Source organism: Halichoerus grypus, chromosome 7 (assembly GCF_964656455.1).
Source record: "Halichoerus grypus chromosome 7, mHalGry1.hap1.1, whole genome shotgun sequence".
NCBI lineage: Eukaryota > Metazoa > Chordata > Mammalia > Carnivora > Phocidae > Halichoerus > Halichoerus grypus.
The window spans coordinates 28696138-28715233 of NC_135718.1; the positions used below are offsets into that span (position 1 = coordinate 28696138).

The window sequence follows — 19096 nt, forward strand, 5'->3', positions numbered from 1 at the left end:
CCTTCACTCTTCTTTCAAATTTCTGTTTTTTATTTTTTAAAAATAGGATATATACATTTAGAATTTTAATTGCCAAATTACACACTGAAAATGTTATAGCAATTTACATTCTCACCAAATATATGAAAGAGCCTGTTTTGCATTATTCACAACAGCCAAGATATGGAAACAACCCAACTGTTTGTTGGCAGTTATGAATGGACAGAGACAATGTGGTATACATATACAATTGAATGTTATTCAACCTTAAAAAAGAAGAAAATACTGCCATTAGCCGCAATATGGGTAAACCTGGAGGACCTTATGTTAAGTGAATTAAGCCAGTCATAGAAGGACAAATACTGCATAATTCTACTCAGATGAGGAAACTAAAACAGTCAAACCACAAAAGCAGAGAACAGAATGGTGGTTACCAGGAGCTAGGGGAAGGGGAAATGGGGAGTTGTTCAACTGGTATAAAGCTTAATTTTTTTTTTTTTTTAAAGATTTTATTTATTTATTTGAGAGAGAGAGTGAGAGAGAGAGAGAGCACAAGAGGGGGGAGCGGGAAGAGGGAGAAGCAGACTCCCTGCTGAGCAGGGAGCCCGATGCGGGACTCGATCCCGGGACTCCAGGATCATGACCTGAGCCGAAGGCAGTCGCTTAACCAACTGAGCCACCCAGGCGCCCAGTATAAAGCTTCATTTAAGCAAGATGAGTAAGTTGTAGAGATCTGCTGTACAACATAACGCCTATAGTTAACAGTATTGTTTTGGGCACTTAAAAATTTGCTAAGAAGGTAGATCTCATATTAAGTATCTTCGACAGACATACACACACAAACACAAGACAACTTTTAGAAGTAATGGATATGTCTATTTCCTTGATTGTGGTGACGGTTTCATGGGTGTGTATGCCTATGTCCAAAGTCATCAAGTCGCATACATTACATATGTGCAGTTCTTTGTATATGAGTCATACTTCAATAAAGCTGTTAAAAAAAGAGAAAGCATCCTTTTTCACAGTTTCGCCAATACAAGTTTCAATCTCTGAAATGTTTGTCCATCTAATAGGCTTTATTTATTTATTTATTTTTAAAGTAAGCTCTATACCCAGCTTGGGGCTTGAATGCACATGCCCTACCAACTGAGTCAGCCAGGTGGTGCCCCTATTTATTTATTTATTTTTAAATATTTATTTATTTATTTTAGAGAGAGAAAGAGAGCGGATGGGAGGTGCAGAGGGAGAGGGAGAGAGAGAGAAACTCAAGCTGACTATGCACTGATCATGGAGCCCAACTCGGGGCTCGATCGCAGGACCCTGAGATTACAACCTGTGCAGAAACCAAGAGTCAGATGCTTAACCAGCTGTGTCCCCTAAGCACCCTCCTATTTGTTTATTCTTAGACATTTTCCACAATGTAATTATGCAAAAAGTAAATGATTGTTAAATAAAATTTACAAAATACAGAAAAACAAAATAATTAAAAAAAAATAACCATAATCCCACCCAGCTACAACCAAGTTACAATCTTGGGGGGAATTTACTGTCAGTGCTATAGTTTATATTCCTTTTCTTCTTCTTTTTTTTGAATAAATATGGTAACATATTATATACATTGTTTCTTTTCTTTTTAAAAAGATTTTATTTATTTATTTGACAGAGAGAGACACAGTGAGAGAGGGAACACAAGCAGGGAGAGTGGGAGAGCGAGAAGCAGGCTTCCCGTGGAGCAGGGAGCCCAATGTGGGGCTTGATCCCAGGACCCTGGGGTCATGACCTGAGCCAAAGGCAGACGCTTAATGACTGAGTCACTCACGCGTCCCTGTACACACTGTTTCTTAACTTTTTATTTTTGTTTTTTTTTAACTTTTTTAAAAAGATCATTTATTTATTTATTTGAGATAGAGAGAGAGAGAGGGAGGGAGAGCCCAGGAGAAGCAGACTCCCCACCGAGCAGAGAGCTCAATGTGGGACTCGATCCCAGGACCCTGAGATCATGACTGGAGCCGAAGGCAGATGCCCAACTGACTGAACCACCCAGGCACCCCTTAACTCACTTTTTAAAGTTAATAACATATGATGAACATTTTCTATATTATTAATTATTCCCTGTCTTTAATACATTAACATTTTTAATAAAAATTTGAAACATGTAAAAGTAGAATATCATAGAACATCCATATACACACGGTCTAGATTTACAAATTATTAAGATCTTCCCCTTTTACTCCATTTATTTCTTTTTCTTTGCTGAGTATTTTAACATATTGCTGGCCATCATGACATTTTACCCTATATACGCTTTTCCTAGGCTTTAGTAAAACTGCTCTTCCTCAATTCTCCCCTTAGTCTGGTATTATTCCAAGTAATTTTATATATTTATGTATATATATTTACATACATATACATGCATACATACACATACATATATGAATAAACACAGATGCATATGCACAAACATATAAATAATTGTGATACTATCTATCTATCTACATGATAGAATTATAGGGCTTCCCTAAGGCAAAATGTAGACCCAAGCAAGCTCTTTGTCCTGAGGTACCCAGCACCTTTGTCCTTTATCTAGGGACTCAACAAAACCATTCACACAAAGTTGCTGGGAACTTAAAAAAAAAAACACAATAAATATTGAAAAGCATGTAAGTTTTAAATTTTTTTTCTTTTTCAAGCTCTATTAGAAAGCTGTAATCATCAAGACAGTATGGTACTGGCACAAAAACAGACACATAGATCAATGGAACAGAAAGAGAACCCAGAAATGGACCCTCAACTCTATGATCAATGAATCTTGAGCAAAGCAGAAAAGAATACCCAGTGGAAAAACAGTCTCGGGGCACCTGAGTGGCTCAGTCGTTAAGCATCTGCCTTGGGTCAGGTCATGGTCCCAGGGTCCTGGGATTGAGCCCCGCATCGGGCTCCCTGTTCCACGGGGAGCCTGCTTCTCCCTCTCCCACTCCCCCTGCTTGTGTTCCCTCTCTCGCTGTGTCTCTCTCTGTCAAATAAATAAATAAAATCTTAAAAAAAAAAAAGTCTCTTCAACAAATGGTGTTGGGAAAACTGGACAGCAACATGCAGAAGAATGAAACTGGACCACTTCCTTACACCATACACAAAAATAAATTCAAAATGGATGAAAGACCTAAATGTGAGGCAGGAATCCATCAAAATCTTAGAGGAGAACACAGTCAGAAACCTTTTTAACCTCAGCTGTAGCAACGTCTTACTAGACATGTCACTGGAGGCAAGAGAAAAGCAAAAATGAACTATTGGGACTTTATCAAGATAAAAAGCTTCTGCACAGTGAAAGAAACAATCAACAAAACTAAAAGGCAGTCTATGGAATGGGAGAAGATACTTGCAAATGAAATATTTGATGAAGGGTTAGTATCCAAAATCTATAAAGAACTTATCAAACTCAACACCCAAAAAACAAATAACCCAGTTGAGAAATGGGCAGAAGACATGAATAGACTTTTCCAAAGAAGACATCAGATGGCTGAGAGACACATGAAAAATGCTCAACATCACTCACCATCAGGGAAATACAAATCAAAACCATGATGAGATACCACCTCACACCTTTCAGAATGGCTAAAATTAACAACACAAGAAACAACACGTGCTGGCAAGGATGCAGAGAAAGGGGAACCCTCTTGCACTGTTGGTGGGAATGCAAATTGGTATAGGCATTCTGGAGAACAGTTTTGGGATTCCTCAAAAAGTTAAAAATAGAACAATCCTACAATCCAGGAATTGCACTGCTAGGTATTTACCGGAAGGATACAAAAATACAGATTTGAATGGATAAAGAAGATGTGGACAGTCACACACACACACACACACACACACACACACACACACACACACAGGAATATTACTCAGCCATCAAAAAGAATGAAGTCTTGCCATTTGCAATGATGTGGATGGAGCTAGAGTATATTGTGCTAAGTTAAGTAAGTCATTCAGAGAAAGGCAAATACCTTATGATCTCACTCATATGTGGAATTTAAGGAAGAAAACAGATGGACATATGGGAAGGGGGAAAAGAAAAAAAGGAGAGGGAAACAAGCCATTAGAGACTCTTTATAGAGAACGCACTGAGGGTTGATGGCGGGATGTGGGTGTGGGATGTGCAAGATGGGTGATGGGTATTAAAGAGGGCATGGTTGTGATGAGCACTGGGTGATGTATGTAAGCGATGAATCTCTGAATTCTACTCCAGAAACCAATTTTGCACTGTATGTTCACTAACTAAAATTTATTTTTTAAAAGATTTTATTCCTTTCCCAGAGTCCATAGTCTCTCATGGTTCATCTCCCCCTCTGATTTCCCCACCTTCAGTTTTCTCTTCCTTCCTCTAATGCCCAGTGATGGGTACTAAGGAGGGCACATGTTGCAATGAGTGTTATACGCAAATAATGAATCATGGAACACTACATCAAAGGTTAATGATGTACTGTATGTTGACTAACATAACATAATTTAAAAAAAAGATTTTATTCATTTATTTGAAAGAGAGGGAGTAAGAGAGAGAGCACAAGAGGGGGAGGGTCAGAGGGAGAAGCAGACTCCCGCTGAGCAGGGAGCTGGATGTGGGCCTTGATTCTGGGACTCCAGGATCATGACCTGAGCTGAAGGCAGCCACTTAACTGACTGAGCCACCCAGGTGCCCCTAAAATTAATTAAAAATTTTTTTTGTCTTAAGGCAACATTAGCTGTGAGGTAGCTAGGGAAGACATTAATATCTCCATTTCTCAGACCACAAAACCAAGGTTCCATGAAGTTAAGAACTTGCTATAGGCTTATACACTAATGAACAGGAATTCTAGCTCATCTTCTTACTTCAAAACCAAATGACCTTCCCCCCAGGAGTTTTGCATCTTAAAAAAGCACCACAGGAGGGAGTTATACTTTATGAACAGTGATGAGTTGGTTGTGTAGGATTCTGGGCTTTAAAGAAAGATATTTTGGGAAAGAACCACCTTTCCAAAGACCAGCCTCTGCCTGCTCCATCTGGAGTGGGAGGCAAATGCATGAGGGTTTTTCTTTGGAGAGGAAGCAGTTTGGGGAGATTTTGCAAAGGGAGAGCTAAATGGATTTGGGAATTTGCTGGATGCTGGGGAAGAAGAAGAGGAATCAGAGAAAATGCCAAGGCTTGAGCTTGGATTAAAGGAAGAATTTGTGCTTGGAGCTGGTTTTGGAGAAAGGATGGCAGTAAACATTGACTTTGACATATTGCCTTTAGAAAACATCCAGATAAAGGTGTTGAGTGCTCCTTTGGAGATTCAGGGTTGCAGCTCAGAAAAGGACACTTGAAGCTGTAGAATTAAAAATCACTGAAGCAGAGGCAACGGTAGATAGAGGCCATGGCAGGAGATGAATGGAGACAGTAGAGAGCAGGAAGTGGAGTGGGCCAAGGATAAGGCCATATATAGGGTCATCAGGAGAAGGAAGGAGAAAACCAAGAACAAATGAAGAAGACAGAGAAGAAGTATCAGAGAAGAGAATAGGGGGATGGTGTCATATCACCAAAGTCTGATGAAGAGTCCCACCAAGGAAGGCAGGGTTTATCAACAGACCAAAGGTTACAGGACAGTCAAGGAGGATGAGAACTGAGAAAAGGCCATTGGATGTGTTGAGAGCTGAGAGTATGTTATTGAATTGAGTGGTTTATGGAAACGAAACACCAGTTTGAAGCGTTGTGAATGGGATGAAGTATGGTTAAAATAAACATATATCATTCCATCACCTTAGGCTCCTCTGGGAGCATAGGGGGTCACTGGCTCAAACCAGGACAAAGTAATGGGACACTCCTTTCTGTCTCCTTGCACCAACAAGTCCCAGCTTCTGCTATCTTGCAAGTACATATTACATTCAAATCTGCTGTTGTTGTTCATTTAAACTACCTTCCTCCTAAACAAAAATCTGCCAAGAGGTTATAAAACAAGGCTCTTTGCCTTCCACCACCCTATGTCCTACATAGCTTGTGTGCTTCAAAATATTCATATTACCATAGTCCTGGTAATAATGAGATAAAGAGAGAGACTGGGGTGGGGGGAGAGGAGAGAGGAGAAAGAAGAGAGAGGAGAGAGAGAGAATGTGTGTGTGTTTAAGTAAGGTGTAACACACATACAGGAAAGTGCACAAATATTAAGTGTGCAGCTTAATGAATTGTTATGCAGTATGTTCCTGAGTAGCCACTATCTACATGCCGATAAAGAACATTTTCAGCACCCAGAAGGTGCCCTTGATGCCCTTGGCTGTGATTACAGAGAACTGGTCCAACTCCAGAGGTGAACCCATGGTGGGGAGAAGTCTTGACTTCGATGTTTAACTGCCCCTGAAAAGCTGGATAGCATAATGTTGGAAGTGTGGACACTGGGCTACTACTGGGTTTGGATCTGAGCTCCATGACTTACTGGCTCTGTGACCTTTGGCAAGTTACTTAACATTTCTGAGCCCTGATTTGCTCCTCTGTAAACTGAGACAATAAGAGTATGTACTTGACAGGACCATGGTGAAAATTGAATGAGGCGCTGAGAATAGTGTCTGGCACATAGTAAGCACTCAGTAAATGTAAGCTCTTCTGAAGCCGTTGGTGGGAATCCCAAGTGCACCGCCAGAGCCAATGGAGCGTATATTTGGGGATGGGTCACGTTGACCCTTCAAATCCACCCCCCCCCTTAGCCATTTCTACCTTGCTTACGAGGAGCCAGGGCTTTTCACTAGGTCTCCCTGGTCTCTCCATAAGGTCTCTGTTCTATCCTGTCCCTGGGCACTGCACACTCAGCCGAGGGAGTAGAGACGCCAAGCCTAGCTCTGGTGGTGACCTTATCAAGAATTTTCCATCAGACCCACTGGGTCATCGGAAAGGCTTGCTCACTGTGCTGGCAAATCAGCTTCCAGGGAAATCATCAGCAGTCTGGAACTGGGGTGTGTGTGACCCTCAGCTGCTCCCAGGGCTTTCCCCTTCCTTCTCCCCACCCTGGGTTCACCTCTGGAATTAGACCAGTTCTCCACAATCGCGGCCAAGGTGACAGCAAAGTGTGATGGATGAACGAGGAGCTGTGGAGTGGCAGGGTGCTTGGTCAGGAACCCAAGGCTGTGTTTATGAGAAGGAAGAGGCTGTTTCCTGGAGCAAGCATAATGCAGCTCTAAAAAAGGCAGGGGAAATACATCATGCGAGGGAGCGTAACCCTGGGAGGGCCGCTGGGAATCTGAGTACCAGAGAAGCCCCAGCAGGTCAAGGTGCCTCTGACAAGGCCTTTTTTATAGGCCATTTGCGTGAGGGTTTGCTGCTGTCCCTGCAGAGCTGACAGCCACTCAAGGTCTCGGTGGGGAGGTTGGAAGCTAATCTTAGCTGTCATTTTCCAGACCTTCTCCACGGGCCCTGCTGATACATTTAAAAAAGAAATAACAAACTCCATTGTTTTGTTTTGTTTTTTAACTGCAAAAATGACCATTTTGGCTGTTGGCTCTCACACTGCTACAAATAGATGAGGAGTATCAGCTCCTTTCCCTCCTTCCAAACCCGGGGCGATACCCGCGATGGTCAAGAGAGGTATGAGATGAGTTTCCCCCCAAAAGTGCTAATATTTCTGTTTATCTCGATGGATTCGCCTCCCTCTGACTTCCCTGAAGATCCTGGTGGGCTATATAAAAGAGACTCGGGATAGAATGAGTGGTCTCTATCAGTTTCCTATAGCTACTGTAACAAACTACACAGTTAGTGGCTTTAAACAACAGAAATGTATTCTCTGTATATTTCTGGAAACCAGAAGTCTGAACTGAGTCTTATGGGGCTAAGACCAAGATTCTGGTAGGGCTGGTGCCTTCTGGAGGCTCCATGGGATAATGCAGTCCTCGTCCCTTCCCACTGTGGTGCTTGCAGTCGATCCTTGGCTTGCAGCCCCGTCCTCCATCCTCCACGCCAGCCGGACAGCATCTTCTCCCTCTGCATCTGCTTACCTTTGCTTCTGTGGTCTAGTCTCCCTCTGCCTCCTTTTTTTCCCCCTCAATTTTTTTTATTGTTGTAAAATACACATAATATAACTTGTCATCTTAACCATTTTCAAGCGTACAGGTGAGTGTTAAATACATTTATAATGCTGTGCACCCATCACCACCATCCATCTCTATACCTCTTTTCATCTTGTAAAACGGAAACTCTACACCCATTAAACACTAACTCCCCATTTCCCACTTCTCCCAGCCCCTGGCACCCACCATTCTGCTTTCTGTCTGTATGCATTTGACTACTCTTAAGTATCTTATGTAAGTGGAATCATACAGTATTTATCTTTCTGTGGCTGGCTCACTTCACTGAGGGTAATGTCCTCAAGGTTCATCCATGTTATAGTATGGGTCAAAATTTCCTTCCTTTTAAGGCTGAATAATATTCCATTTTGTATGTATACCACATTTTGCTTATCCATTCTTCTCTCCTACTGTGAACAGGGCTTTCCAAAGAGCTGCCATTGAGAGGACACTTGGGTTGCTTCCAGGTATTAATTATCGTGATTGATGACGCTGTGAACATGGGTGTGCAGATATCTCTTTGAGACTCTGCTTTCAATTCTTTTGCATATATACCCAGAAGTGGGATTGCTGGATCACATGGTAATTCTATTTTTATTGTTTGAGGAACAATCATGCTGTTTTCGACAGCAGCTATACCATTTTATATTCTCACTGACAGCGTACAAGAGATTCAATTTTTCCACATCCTTACCAACACTTGTTTCTTTTTTTTTTTTTTTAAGATTTTATCTTAAGATAAATAAAAGACCCAGAGAGAGAAAGAACACAAGCAGGGGGTAGTGGGAGAGGGAGAAGAAGCAGGCTTCCCGCGGAGGAGGGAGCCCAATGGGGGACTCGATCCCAGGACCCTGGGATCATGACCTGAGCCGAAGGCAGATGCTTAACTGACTGAGCCACCCAGGCATCCCCCCAACACTTGTTTCTTTCCATTGTTTTGATAGGAGTCATGCTAATGGGTGTGAGCATGGTGGTATCTCACTATAGGAGTTTTGATTTGATTTCCCTAATGATCAATGCTATTGAGCAAGATGCTAATGGGCCATTGAAATATCTTCTTTGGAAAAATGTCTATTCAAGTCATTCCCTCATCTTTGAATTGGGTTCTTACAAGACACTCGTGATTACATTGAGGACCCAACTGGGTAACCCAGAATAATCTCCCCATTTCAAGATCCTGCAGGGGTGCCTGGGCGGCTCAGTTGGTTAAGGGTCTGCCTTCAGCTTAGGTCATGATCCTGGGATCAAGCCTCACGTCGAGCTTCCTGCTCAGTAGGGAGTCTGCTTCTCCCTCTCCCTCTGCTCTTCCCCTACTCCCGCTCAGGTTTGTTCTCTATCTCTCTCTCAAATAAATAAATAATTAAAAAAAAAAAAGTCCTGCAAAGTTTCTTTTGCCATATAAGGTAACATTCACAGGTTTCAGAGATTAGGACCTGGATATTTTTGATGGCCATAATTCAGCCTATCACAACTTGTAACAACCATAGGAATTTACTGAGCATTTACTGTGTGCTAACTACTGTGTTAGCTGTCTTAATGCAGGTATCCATCTAATTCTCCGAATCTATCAAGGAGGCACTGCTCCCAGTTTGCAGACAATAATAGCTAAAGCTCATTGAATTCTTAGCATGTGCCAAGCTTTCTTGGATCTTGGATGTATTAACTCCTTGAACTCTCACAGCAATGTATGAGGTAGATACTGCTATGATCTCCATCTTAGAGATGGGGAAACTGAGGCATAAATAGGTTAAGTAATTTTCCCAAGATCTTCTAGTAAGAAGCAAACCTGGAATGTGAACCTAAGTGGATAGCTGCTAAACCTTCTGCCAAGTCAGCTTTATTCTTCACACTTCCTAGCACAAGAAGCAAGAGTTTCCCTGACCCTTCACTGTCTTTATTCCACTGACAAGGTGAAAGTGCTACTGTGATCTGAGGGTCACCTGGAAGGTTAACTGGCCAAGGATCAGCTTTTTTCATTGCCTTTGCACTCAGTATTGCCCTCATACCCCCTTTGAAAGTAAACATTCTTAGAGGAGTAACATATGGAGTCATTAATACCTTTGTGTGACTAGGTCTACCAGGTAGTTTTTACAGTAGGAAGAGAAGCGTGAACCTGGAATGTTACAGAAGAGAAGGTTGGGAGGCTAGCATCAAAAATCATGGAGTAGATGAAGGAAGGGGGAATAAAACGACCGAGCTTCTGCCCTCAGAGGAAGAGGTCATGCTGAGGAGGGAAGGAAGGAGAGAGAGGAGGCATGACAGATGAGAGCTGGAGTGTTTTGAACCCACTGAAGCCAGGTTTGCTTCACGGGGACTAAGCTGTAAGTGTGGAAATGAATAAACAGCCAACACTGGAGCAGGCACTTTCCTGGGAAGCAAGGTGGAGACAAGAGGTGGTAAAGGGGACTCAGTCCATCATATTGCTCAGCCCAATAAAACCCCAGTCTGTCACTACAACTTAGTACTTCAAGAAGTGTTCCTTCCTCTCCTACTGTGAACAGGGCTTTCCAAAGAGCTGCCATTGAGAGGCTCTTGCCATCATAAGTAGAGTCATCAGGTGACACCTGGATTGCAACCTGACAAACCAGAAGCCTAATTCTGGAAGCAATATTTCTGACAGCACAATATCTAAAAAGTGATTTAGATTTTTTTTTTTTTTTTTAAGTTTGAGCATGCCCTGTCCAGGTCACCATGCTTACTTCTCCCATTCTGTATTGGCATAGTCCCAACCCCCTTCAGCCAGTACTCATCCAGCCCCTGAGGGCATTTGAGTTTGCAGCCTTTGGGATAAGGTTTTTTGCCATGTGGCAGAGGCCACCAAACTGTTAGAATGAAAGCTGTGAAGCCAAAGAAAACCATGCTTACAACCATCTTAACTCTGGAAGGTCTCACACCTGACTTTTCAGCCTCATTTGTCCACTAAGTATACCCCATTAGAAGATCCATATGTCATGAGTTTTATTTCTACAAATTATAGGGTCAGATCTTTCCCCATTTTGTCCTCTACCTTTGGCTCTCCTGGGAGGCTGGAGGCCGTTTCTCCCTTTGAGTATATGGGAAGTGTTGGTCTCAGTGGCTTTTAATGGGTGGGCAAGATTAACTTTTAGTCTCCACATGTACATGGGTTTTGTGGCAAAGAGGTAGTTTGGGCCAAGACTGGGGCCCAATTCCTATTGGCAGGGGCTAGGAAACTAACCAACATCATATCAGACGATTCTGTTCAAAGTAGTAGGGCATCAGAGCTAGAAGAGACCTTAGATGATTCATTCATTCAATAAGTATTTATCAAGTGCTAGTATTTTGTTAGGTCCTGGGGTCACCACAATAAACGACAAAGTTCCTGCCTTCACAAAACTTACAATAATAATGTAGATACTCGAAATCATGTCTGTAGTCTGATGTCTTTATTATACACTTGTCTGTGTCCTTGTGGAAACCAGGATTAGAGTGGGCACGTGAATTGCCTAAAGTCATGTGGCTCCTTTTTTTTTTTTGATGTACTGATTTCATTACTTTTACAAAGCTATTTTATGTTCCTCACACTCAATGCAAAGAAATAAAACAATGTAAAGAAAAATATGTCCTCATTATTATTCATAATAAAACAGGTTTGCTTCATTCTGCAGTCCTGGGCATATTATATAATAGGGAGCACTTTATGGCACAAGTGGACCAAAGTACCATTTTGATTCTGATCCACTGAATAGACATCTCATGTATATTGGGTGACTGGACTAACTCCATGGGAGCTAATGTACTGAACCATTTCTGTGGTATCCCCAGATCTCACTAAATTAAGAAAAGACTCTATACAAGAAAAGATAACTATCAATCTGTCCATAAACTATATCTATCTAAAGCTCTTTCTTTAGTGTAAGGTGGGGAAAGGGGCCCTTTCCCGAGTACATGGATGCAAGTATTATTGTGGTCTAAAGATTGCTGGATTGATATTGTGTCTGTTATAATGAAAATAAGGTGTACATCAAAACCACCGCCAGATTAACGTCCACAACTTGTCTCAATTCTTCAAATAACAGAGAAGCTCCCTTTCTAGGCTGACAGTGAGTCCTGTGTTGGCATTGCTGCTGGCTGTGAAACTCACCACCAAAGGTAAACAACTGAATTGAACCACCTGGTGGGTGTTATCGTAACAGCTGATACATTTATTTTTTGAAAGTCCAAGTTTGCTTCCTTGGACTGTTGCAAGGGCAAAAGTAGGTAAGCAACCAGGTCTCAAAGCATGCTCTGGAGCAATATCATTGGCCACTTCAACAGCAGGCACTCCATCTCTATCTGACACAACGACAGCATGGAGTCCTTCAACACTTGGTAATTTTTTATACAGGAATGACTTTAGGTTACCCACCATGATGATCTTTCTCCCGCAGGATCAATCTCCACTCCTGGCCTTCTGGTCTGCCATGTTCTCACAGCATGTAAACTCAGGGACAGCTTCGAAGACAGTCTTCAGTCATGTGGATTCTTAGTGACAAAATCAAGTTTGACACTGATTTCCAGGCGTTTCCTACCTTACCTCCTACCTTCCTCCACATCCATCTAAATGGATTTCATCTGCTTTCATCTTCCACAAAGCTGCATCCCACACCATCCTTCTCCCGAAGTTGGTTTTATTGACGTCCCCTGAGCTTAATTATCAGTTGATTCTCCTATCTTAAAAGATCAGCAATTTGCCCCGTATTTATAGAACAGCTTCCCTCCTTAATTGCCAGTATGTTTCTTTTCCCTTTCAGTTACATTCAAAGACGTTACCACCTATAGCAATCATTGTATTTCTATGAATGGGTTAAATCCTTGTTTAAATAGGCCATTTTCACAGAAGAGTATATACTGTGTGATTCCATTTACATGAAATTCTAGAAAATACTTGAAAAGAGAAGCATATCAACAGTGTCAGGAGTGGGGATTTACTGCAATGGGGCACAACAGAACTTTCTGGGGTATGGCGATGTTCTATCCTTTTATTTTTTTAAGTATTTATTTATCTGAGAGAGAGAGCATGCGCGCACGTGCGAGGGGAAGGGCAGAGGGAGAGAATCTCAAGCAGACTCCCCACTGAGCACGGAGCCCGACGTGGGACTGGATCCCACGACCCCCGAGACCATGACCTCACCTGAAATCAAGTCTGACACTCAACAGACTGAACCACCCAGGCACCCCAATGTTCTATCCTTTTAATGTGGTGTTGGTCACATGAGCATATACATCTGTCAAACTCCTCAAACTGTGTACTGAAGACAGATGTATTTTATCCTTTGTAGACCATATATCCATAACGTCAATTTTTTTAAAAGGGATTTTTTGAAACAGGCTTGTCTCTCCGCAAAGAGGCAGATAGGATCTGCCACGTAGACAGCTGGGACTTAAAATGCTAGTGTGGGTTGAGTCTGCCCCAAAAGGAAGTGAGACCGGAGAGGTGAGTCTGCTCTTAGCTCCTGCGGCCTCATTTGCCAGGTGCCTGTCGTAAGGTAAGCACTGTTGCTGTGAGTGTGATCCTGGTGTTAAAGACTTTAACTGGTTAGGCCGACCTATGGGTATGTCTTTAGAGAAGCATGGGAGTATGGGCACAGCCATTCTACTTCATGGCCAATTTAAGGACTTTGCAAGCATGGTTTTTATGATATGTGATTCTCATTGTATGAGCTAAGTTAAAACTGTATCTGCTTTTTTGGGGGCGGGCAGGGGGCAGGGTGGAACCACCATCTTCCGGTAATTTGTCAAAATGACCAACACAGAGGGAGAGAGGAGAGGTACCCATTATATGTTCTTAAGGCCTTTTAGGAAGCATGGAGTTGTTCATTGGGCCGCACACGTGGGAATCTACAAGAGAGTGATATTGTCACTGTGAAGGGAATGGGCACTCGTCCCACAAATGTTACCATGGCAGAACCGGAAGAGCTTACTGTGTTAGCCAGTCTGCTGCTGGCATTGTCATAACAAACAAGGGCAGGATTCTTGCCCCCCAAATTAAGTATGTGTTCAGCATATTAAGCACTCCAGGAGTTGAGGTAGCTTCCTGAAGTGTATGAAGGAAAATGATGAGAAAAAGAAGGAAGCCAAAGAGGAAGGTACCTGGGTTCAATGAAGCACCAGCCTGCTCCACCCAGAGAAGCACACTTTTATGAGAACTAACAGAAAGGACCTGAGCTGCTGGGATCCATTCCCAATGAATTCATGGCATAATGGCGTTAAAACAAAACAAAACAAACAAATTTTAACTATCTCATGGAGGAATCAACTCCATTTTTTGTTCTCAGCATGCTTGGAGGTAGAGGACAGAAACTGAATTCTAAGTCCATCACAGTCTAATCCCTCTGCCCCCTGGGGTATTTGACAGAATGTTTTCCTGAAGTCTTGAATCTATTTTGCAACCTGAAAATAAGCATGATCCTTTCGGTGTCTCTGAATATGGATGTCTGTGTGCATGTGTGTGTGCTTATAACTGGTGACCTTGTCTTTTATATCAACTTGAAATCACCTCCAAACTCCTGGAAGTGAGAGGTTATGTTGATTTTTACAATAATGTGAGTATTTACAAGGGTCTCCGTGGTTACTTGATAAATACTTGTGAACCATTTGATTTCCTCTGCTTTTCTAACTTCAAATTGTAACTGCAGTTTAATTTTATTTAAATTTTATTTAAAAGGATCAGTTAAACACCCTTGGTGCACAAATCTCCCCCGTGGAAGCACCAGAGAGCTAGTGAAACCATCCCAGGGGGTCTGTGCAATAATTAGGTCACTAAAGTTACTCAGTCTTCTCTAGCCTTACCTCAGCCACTGGGTGATGGACATACTCTTTGGGGGAGTGATACAAATAGGGCTTAATCCTAATACCTTAGATTTGCTAGGCACTTGATGCATTTCATGGTACTTTCACAAGCACTATCCTCCTAACCAGCCTGGAGGGTATATTGGACAGACATTATCCCCATTTCCTTGCTCAGAGAGAACATCAGATTTGCCTAAGGTCATATGGTGAATCAACAGCAGAGTTGGAACAAGGACCAACAGCCATGGACATTAACAAGACAAGGGCAGAGAAGAAAACTTGTAGAGTTCTCATGAAAGCATGCACCAGATAAATAGATGAGGAAGGCAGCCACAATTTATTGAGTACCTACTATGTGCCAGGCTTTACAAGACATGTTTTATGTATATTTCCACTGCAAGGTCATAGAAAAATGGGGTCATAGATTGTGTGGGGGAACAAAGTTTTATTATCCCAGGATGAGTGATACGCTCAGTATACTCAAGTACTAAAGGAAATCCATTCACCATTCCTTTTATAAAAATATCCCAGAAGGTAGGGGTGACCCAGCCGCAGTCATTCCTCAAGCTCTGTCTCTATTTCCTTCTTAGGCTCCACCCTCTTATTGCTCTTCATTTTCACTTCAACTTCACTTATTCTCAATCACAAACTCATTTTCAGTCTTAATTTCATCTTCTCCCCATGATCAGGGAGAATCAGCCTCAATGAATAGTAGCTGATGAGAAGGAATTTCATGTTTCCTGAGTAGCCCCACCTAGTTTCCAACTTGCCAGCACGATTTCTGACACGCCATCTTTCTCACGCCATTCTGTACATAACTGTTCTCAAATATTTCTATTGAGTAAGCTTGTGTATTGTTTTCTCCATTAATTTGTAAGCTCCCTCAGGATAGGAATTATGGCTATTCTTTGCTCTCTAGACTAAGAAGATAGCATAGTTATTTTTGCATTGTGGGAAATTAATACATGTTTGCTCCTGGTGATGACATGATTATACTTACATTGGGTATACAGAATTTCTTCACTGATCGTTTTCATTTGCTTTTTTGTATTGGATCCAGAAGTTCATCACCCTTTCTTATTTTCATTATACATTATTACTATTACCATTAGATTTTACTAAATGTCTTCATTTATTCATTCTACAAACACTTATTTGCTAGGTAACAGGAATAAAAAAAAAAAACAGCAAGACAATCTCAGACTTCAAGTCCCGAGGCATCAACTAATAAACAATATGGCTGAATTTACTCTTACGGTTGGTATCCCTGCATTTCTCTAGCATCCAACCAGGCTCCTCTAGCTATTTCCTTTTCATGGGGAAAAAGCTTAGGTTAAAGCTTGGGATAAAAGGGACTCCCCCAAAGTAATAAGTAGTAAGATGCCAAAGAAACATTAGGAACAACTGTACCAAATGAGAGAGAGAGAGAGATCTTTTCATGATTCATGATCTTTATAAGGAGATTTATTTACTACCCTGAGATACCCCAAATCTACAAATAGTTGCAAGATGCCCATGGTCAGGAAATATGACAGACTGGAATTTTGGGATTCCAGCCAGATTGAATATTGGTGAAGGACAGTGTAGGGACACATGCTGCCCTTTCTTCTCAGTGTGCTGATTTAATACTGGAGTGGGTCAGTGTATGAAAGAAAAAGAAGTGTAGGTTTCCCTTTCCTAGAACTTTCTAATTAGGAAGATGCATAGTTTTATCTTTTAGAAGATGTCCAACTGGATAAACATCATTTTATTTCTGAGAGCATAAAAAATTTCACAGTACCTCTTCCCTACATATAGCATCCAGCAATGTAACTGATTATATTATTATTGTCATAGTTTTCACTATGCCATGGTTCACTATGGTGGTTTTGCTGTATAGACCAGAGCAATAAATATTTCAGAATATTGGAGTATTGGATATATTCTGTGGGATATGCAGGTAAGAAGTTGGTGAGCATCCTTCACCTTGTTTCTTTACCCTTTCTTATCTCTTTGTTTTTCTAGATCCTTCATAATCAGAGGCTCCCTTATCTCCCTTAACTTATTTTCCATATGGTTCCTCAATCAAAACCCCTCTCACAGGTTAAGTCAAGTTTCCTTACTTTCATCCCTCCCCCACAGGATACAAATCCCTCCCTCAGTTCCCCTAGGGAGGAATGCCTTTTCTGCTTCCCAATCCTTTCCTTCCTCCAAGGTCCACTTTAGACCAATGTCCTCCATCAAAGTCCTCCCTGACAGCTCCTGCCCAGTTCCCTCTTCCTTCTCTGACCTCCTAGTACACAATGGCATGGGATAATAATAGCCTTCTCTGGCCCAGTAGTTGACAAAGCACTGCACTCACTTATGATTTTCACAAGCCCCTGAGGTTGGCCAGGAGAACTTTCTTGACCCCTCAGAGAGAATGAAAAACCATCCCAAGACCATATTGCAACTGGCAAAACTGGGATGTCAGCTCAGGTCCTGGAAGTTCAAAGCTTTCCACTAGAATCTTTTGTCTTTCTCTCACACTTCTATACCTCAATGATACCTGGTTCAGAGCTGAGAAAATTAGGCACTCTAATAACTATTTGTGGATTGTTCTATGGATCTTGTCAAATCTTCATCTTTCTTGCTATAGCTCACCTACTCCTAATCCAAAGTGATTGCTTCCATTTTTTCATGAACCACGAGTCTACAAATCACCAGAGATAGAAGTTCTCTTCCCACACTTCATCTCTGATGGAAGCTGTATCTGGGGAGTGGGGCTGGGGTCTCTTCTTCAGAGATCCCATCTGTGAGGGGCATGGTCTCTCTGAAGAGCTACAGATGGGGGGATATCTCTAAAGTTTGGCAGAATAAGGACATGATTTCACTTGTTTGCATGAGATTTTTTCTGAACCAAAGAAAAGAGGTCTTTAAAAAACACTAGCAGAGAAAATCTCTCTCCTTTGGCTGAGTGACATTTCATGCCTGTTATGTCAGTCTTTGAAAAATGAAGAGCTAAAGCAGTCTCTTTCCTCACTAGACAAAAGGAAGAGCTGGGTGTTTCCCTGGTAGGAGAGCCAAATGTGGTGAGTGAGGCATTAGGATTGAGGCTGAGTCACTAGCATTGGGAGGGTGGGCGTGGTGGTCAAAGCCATCCCCTGAGCTTTTAAAGCCAGCAATTGTGCTTAGGGACGTGGTTACACACACCTGTTGGCTGCACTAGAATTGTCAGCATCTGGGACATGGCTCAGGGAAAACCTTCAACTGTTTTTAGTTCTTTTAAAATGGACCTTTTCCAGATCATGTGGGCTAGTGTTTCAGTTTTTAACAACTTAAAAAATAACACTTTAGGGGGTGTCTGGGTGGCGCAGACAGTTAAGTGTCTGACTCTTGGTTTCAGCTCAGGTAGTGATCTTAGGGTGGTGAGATTGAGCCCCGCTTTGGGCTCCATGCTCAGCATGGAGTCTGCTTGAGATGCTCTCTCCCTCTCCCCCTGCCCCTCCCATTTGTGCTCTCTCTCTCTCTCTAAAATAAATAAATAAATCTTTAAAAAAAATAGTACTATAGGACTCAGAATTAGTTGCAAAATGATACAAAAAATTCCTGTGTACCCTTCACCCAGCTTCCCCCAATGGTAATATCTTACTTAGCCATAGTTGTTTTTGGAGTAGCATCTAAGAACAAATGATTTATTATGATTGATGAGCTTGGTTGGTGGTTCTCATTTGGGGTTCTTTCAGTTACTATCAGCTAGCAGCTGAGGCTAGAACCATCTGCAGGTTTCTTCCCTCATGTGAAGCTGGGCTTGTAAGGCATCTCTTTTTACACATGGCTATTCTAAGTGGGTAGCTCCAAATTTTTAACAGCAGGGTAGTCTCAGGGTAATCAGATTTTTATTTTATTTTATTTTATTTTATTTTATTTTATTTTATTTTATTTTATTATCTGACAGGGAGAGAGAACATAAGCAGGGGGAGCAGCAGGGAGAGAGGGAGAAGAAGGCTCCTGGCTAAACAGGGAGCCCAATGCGGGACTTGATCCCAGGAGCCTGGGATCATGACCTGAGCCAAAGGCAGACACTTAACCAGCTGAACCACCCAGATGCCCTGATAATCAGATTTTTATATGGCATCTGGCTAGCTCCAGAGCAATTGTTCCAAGAGGTCTGGGTAGAAGTTGTAAGACGTCTTAAGATTTAGTCTTGAAAGTCCCAGAACATCACTTCCATATCATTCTATTGGTCAAGTAAGTCACTCAGGCCAGCCAGATTCAAGGAAAGAGGAATTAGACTCCACATCACAACAGA

At 41.9% G+C, this 19096-nt stretch overlaps 1 pseudogene; it reads right to left on the bottom strand.

Annotated features, from left to right (window-relative positions):
- Positions 1-12055: 12055 nt before the first annotated feature.
- LOC118551282 (ragulator complex protein LAMTOR3 pseudogene) lies at positions 12056-12406 on the bottom strand (annotated as a pseudogene).
- Between the last annotated feature and the right edge of the window lie 6690 nt (positions 12407-19096).